The following is a 5,818-nucleotide window of genomic DNA, read 5'->3' on the forward strand; positions in this document are numbered from 1 at the left end:
TCCTGCTGACACCTCAGAGCCATGGCATTTAGCCATTTTGCTCATCTTTCTTTTAAAAACTGGCTTTACTTGCCTTAAAACTTCTGTTTATTTCTGAAGCATTCTAATGCCTTCAGCTCTGAGGCATCAGGTCTGCGACTAAGACTGGCAAGTATCGCTAGTCCTGCTACACAGGCTTGCAGACCAGATAAGCTTCACAGCCCTTTGTAGCACTGCAATGCTGCCTCACCATTTAACATGAATCACACAGTTCCTGAAGCTGATACAGACGTAAGTTTCCGCCTGCCAGCTAATCCCTGTTCCAGAAGAGGGTTTCTGCCAAGTTTCCTGTGCTCTCCCTGACAGAGTTTTGGTGTTTGATCTGCTTACACCAACATGTAATCAACCTGAAAAAGATGCACGCAGGTAGCAGTGCTTTGAATTAGTGATTTAACTGGGGGGACAGGTGGCAGCTTGTGAGGATGAGTTGAATGAGTGCAGCTGGCAACTCTCTAACCCTGTTTATTCTTGGACAATTTCTTTGGGACCACATACCAAGGCTGCTTTCTCTAATTGCAGCCTAGCCAGTGCCTGCCCTGGGCAAGGAGCCCTGCCTGTAGGTGTGTAACAATGTGACCCTCTCACAGCAGAGAACCCTCTTCTGGGCATTTATAAACCCTGCACATGTTTTTTGCTGTGACCCTTTCATCAAATCATTCTGATAATGATGAGAAGGATCAGCCTGACTGCAGCAAGTGCAGGTTAATCCCAGTGCTACGGGGTAGGTATATATGTTTGCGTAGCTCCTCTGAGTTGTTCCCTCTCTGCACCACTGCTGTGCTGCTGGGGAAATACCACCCTGGCAAGTGTTCCTGGAGCTCCTCCATCAGTGATGTTCCGTGGGTTGGAAGGGCTCAGCTTCTTTTTGAGAATATTAATTTTTATCTATAGTAAAGAAATAATTCCCAATTTTGAGGCCTCTTAAGTTTTACCAGTATAATCTTTAACAAATATACAGAAAATGTTTAGTCCCACTTCTGAAGTCCCTACAATCTAATAGCTAGTTGGGAAATGATGTGTCATGCCTTTCAAGCTTGCTACTGCTTCCTTCTAAACAAACACTTAGGGCCAGAGCGACTTATATTAGGAATAAAACCATCATTTTCTTTAACCAGTGTGTCCTATCTATCTTAAGCATAAAACTGAGCATTCTTCCCTTAGTTTTGCCTCTACTGTCCTAACTCTTTTGCAGGACCAACATTTTTAATGTTGATTGGTGAACAGATTTTAGTGCTTTGTTGAGGTCTTTTGGCCTTTTTACCTCTTCCTCTTTATAAGCTGTTGATGGAAAAGAATCTTGATCATAATTTTCCACCAGCTTATATATTTTACAAGGACACTATACATCCACAGATGTACGTGTGTGTGTGTGCGTATCCTAGTAAGGACACCGTATTTATTTATGGTCCTGGTATTTTTATATATATGTATGGAAAACAAAAATGACTTGGTTGACTCTGGGAAGAACACAATGTCCAACAGCTTGCTTTTATAAATTTGTGTAGCTTGTCTTGGAACTTGTTCTAAATAGTAAAGACATAACTGATGATCAGGATCACAATGGTTTTGTAACTTTCCTGAGTAAGGGTTCAGCTGTTTTGCCAGAGCCTGTAATTTCACTTCCTTTTCTAGACTGCAATGTTCTGATTCCCTGACCTTGTGCCGAATGTCTTATTTTGTTTTCTTTTGTACTTCTAGTCTCATTCCTTGTTTGAACTCTCCCTCTATCATCTCTCTCCCTGTCTGACTTGAGAGTGCTTACATAATACCATGCATAGTCCATTTGACTAGGTTATAGATTATTTTTCTAGTTTTGTCTTGTTTTGAAAGTCATCTGATCTTTTCTACCCAGTTAAACTAACCACAACAGCAAATCTTGCTCTGATGCAAACGAATCAACTTCTGTTCAGGAGAGAAAGAACATCTTCCTTGTGTAGATAGCTCAGCTTTATTTCTAACTTCTGCTTTCTGTGCTCTGGCAGGGGTAAGACAAAGAGAGAAGCAAACAATAATAAAATCCACTGGGCATTTTTAAAAACGGAGAAATTGTTTTTAGTTTCAAGTGGATGGCATTTCTGGTTTCAGCATGGAGTCCTGACTTTGCTGCTACCAGCCCTCCCCAGGTGGATGCCCCACCAGATGAGGTGTGAAGCAGACATTCCTCTGTCAGCTTTGACTAAAAGGTTAGTTCAGGTTGTCGTATTAAACGCTACTTAGGCAGTTGCTGCTGTAATTAATTCTTCATGTTAAATTCACCTGGCTTGTGTTCAGCCAAGGTATTTCCAGTGATGTGCTGCCAACTTTTTCCAAATATTTCCTCAAAAGTTTTTCTTCCTTAACTGGTGATAAATGGAAAAAAACCTCCTGCAAATATATCCTTTTAATGTATAGATTTACATCTGCAAAGCACATACTGTTGTAAAGCTACCAGACTTGGTCTCCTTGACCCCCTGCTCCCTCTGTCCTGCCACAAGCAGCTTCAGCCAACTTCATCTCCTTGCCTGCTAAGACTTGTTACTGTATTAGCTGCCCTGGTGGCTGTCCCTGGGTTTCTGGAGGCTTCTCAGACACAAAAGGCCTGGTATGTAAAATAATAGCTGTGCTCTGGGTCTTTTGAGAGACAGCTGGTCTTTTTTCTCACCGGCTGTGTACATGCCACTTGGAGCAGGGGAAAATGTCCCACTCACCCCCTGAAGGGAGAGTGACATCCCTCTTCAGCCCCTAGGAGAAGGTGGTGGGAGTGTGGGCATACAGGTCTCTCTGTGGGAGAGTTCCCACTCAGTCTTGCAACACTTTACTCCTTTACCTGGATGTGAGTGTGAGAGCAGTGGAAGGGGTGCAGGTCCTCAGGCCAGAAGGGTGTAAGTGGTGTCAGGGAGAGCAGGGTGTGAAGCCCAGCTGGAGAGCATGCCAACAGCCAGCACCACTCTGATCTTCCTCTGATGTGCCAACTTGAATTTAAATAAGCAGCGCTCATGGAGGTTCGGGGCGGGGGATGATTTTCCCTCCTATTTACACTGATAAGCAACAGGTATTTCTGCTGTGGGAAATTAATTTTCCTTTTTTTTTCAAATGCAGTGATACAGAAGGCCAGGTTTCCTCCCCCGCAGTTGGAGGAGTGAGAAGGGGATTGTGGACTAGTGGATGCCTATGTTAACCAGATCTTCCTCAAGTGACAAACCAACTCATTGGTGGCATGACCCTGCGGCTCTGTGATGCTTGTTGAACTCAGAGGGAGCTTGATTTCAGATCCTCTGCCTCCCTGAAGATTTTCCATTCATCTTGGCCTTTCTCCAGCCCTCTTCTGCATTTGCTAGCCAGTCTGGGCTGTAGCAGGGTGCTCAGATGCCTCCCGCAACATCAGTGGGCTCCCTGGGCAGGGTGCAGGGAGATGCCATAGCCAAGCTGGAGCTGCTGCCTCCACCTGGGGCTCCTTACACTCTGCTTTCTCTCCAGCTGCCATGGGCCTGGACAGAGAGCAAGGAAATCTCATGCAAGGTGCTTGTAAAAGCTGCAGGCCAGCCCTTGGTGCCTTGGCCCTTTCTGCCATTGCTGGTTGAGCCTCCCCTCCTTCTGGATGCTCCTCCTGCCCTAGGAAATGCCCTGCTTCAAGGCAGCCCAGCAAGCCCACCTTGGGAATTTTAAGTGCTGTTTGGGTGCAGGACGAGGGCTACAGCTTTTTGGAAAGCCCTAGTAAACCTTCTGGAAACCATAAGAAAAAAACCAACAACCATCAACAAAAGCCTTCCCACTCCTCAACTATGTGGTTTGCCTAAACTTACTTCCCTGGGATATGTCTGGGTTTGATCTTTCAGAAATGATATCTAAAGAGCACATGTGCAATAACTTAACTGTTCTGGTGATAGGATCGTAATCTGCCTTTGATCCCGTAAATTCTTGAACCACAACTCTACCTGTTGCCCCAGGACTGCAGGAAATGTACACAGGTTTATGCAAATTTCCAGGACAGGGAATATTTTCCAAGTCTGGGAGCTGAGGGGTGGGGAAAGATGGCTCTTGCTGCAACTGGATTGCAGCTGAATAGTCCGGCAGTCCTGACGCTCTCCTGTGTCACCCTGCTGCCAGTTCCCACGGCTGCTACCCCTCGCTGCTCACAGCCCAGTTGTGCAAGCCTGGAGAGGCAAGATTTTTCCAGAGCTCTTCTCATGTACGCTGGTGGCATTTGCAAGCAGAGTCTGAGAGCTGGGTCCTTTGGCTGCCTTTTTCTCCAAACAGCCACAGCGACTGCAACGTTCATGTTTCACCTCTAAATCCCCATGGCTTTTGCCAGTTGGGGGATATTCACATGTGAGTGGGTGAATCTGATGGTAAGAGACAAAACAATTTCTTTGGGAACCTTGAGGGGAGCCAAAACTATGCCAAAGGGTGACCAAGGCAGGACCCAGCAACAACACAGCAGGGGCACAGCCCACATCTGTGGAGCTGTCAGGCAGGACTTCAATTTTGTGTAAAATGTGAATTTTCCTCATTCCCAGACTTATAAAAGAATATTCAAACCCTTGTAAAGAGGAAGGTTGGGTGTAGCATGAAACTACATTCATCACCACATTTGAAGCAACCCTGCTTTACATCCAAACACTGGTCAGGGTAGCAGATCCTGCTAAAATATAAAAATAGAGATCCTTTGATCCCTTCTCTGGTTTTTGTTTGGGTTTTGTTGTGTTGGTTTTTTTTGGTATGTAAGCCAAGTGACTCGATGTTGGACTTTGGTACTTGACCTGATTTATTTCAACTTGCATGTTGAAGAAAGCTTTCAAGAGGGCAGGATGAGCCCTCCATCACCCAGCTGCTCTGGCAGGGCTCCCCTGGCAGACGTGCTACCATTCCCTGCTCTGCCATGGGAGACTGTGCTGCATCCAGAACACAGCCTGGAATTTTTCGTAAGCTGTGTGTGCCGCCCAGGTGCTGGGCTGCACACACCAGAATGTAGGGCAGTCCTGTCTCAGCTGGGCACGAGTTTATTTTGCTGCTTCTGTTTGTTTTTTTCACCTCGGTGATAACTCTTAACCAATGCGCCATCTCTGCTCTGTGTACTTTACTACTCCTTGTGATAATCAGAATCCGGCCCTGAACTTTTTCTCTACAAAGGAAACAAGAACTTTGCCCTGTCGGCTGTTCACAGGGTGTCCGGGTGTGCCGCAGCCTTTTCTCACATGCAAAAAAACCCCCAAAGTCTGTGGAAATCCAGGTTACCCTGATGGCAGATGGCTTACTGGTTTTTCACATGTGTGGGTGGAGATCAGGGGCTTTGAGATCTGACAGTCTGTTTACATTCAGCTTCTGGAGTCAACCTCCTCTTTCATAAAGAGAAGGTGCCCAACCAGTGGAAACAAACCCATAAATGCCGGGATCACCAATAACACGCTGTATACAACTCAAAGTGCAACCAGCGATGGGCAAGTGCTGAAACATTAACCAGACCTTGGGACACCGTCTGAAGTTGCCGCCCGGTGCCCAGGCTGTGGCTGCGAGGCCCGGGGAGCAAGGGCGGCAGGACCGCGGCTCCGTGCAGAGCCGGGGCGCAGCCGCTGTTTGCACAACGTGGGCAGCAGCCCCGTGTGTGCAGCAGGGGGTGGGTGCAGCAATTACAAAGGTACCAGCTTCCCCGTCCTGGGCAGCGTGAGAGGCTGAGAGCCTAGGTGCTGGTTTCTGGCTCTCGTTGAAGTGCTGTGTCAAGCACTGCAGTGGTGAAGGTGCCATCCTTCCATGTGCACTCCCACCTTAGCAGGTATAACCTTGCCTGCAGGTGAGACTCCCT

The sequence above is a fragment of the Chaetura pelagica genome, unplaced genomic scaffold (assembly GCF_000747805.2).
Source record: "Chaetura pelagica isolate M959 unplaced genomic scaffold, ChaPel_1.0 scaffold109, whole genome shotgun sequence".
NCBI lineage: Eukaryota > Metazoa > Chordata > Aves > Apodiformes > Apodidae > Chaetura > Chaetura pelagica.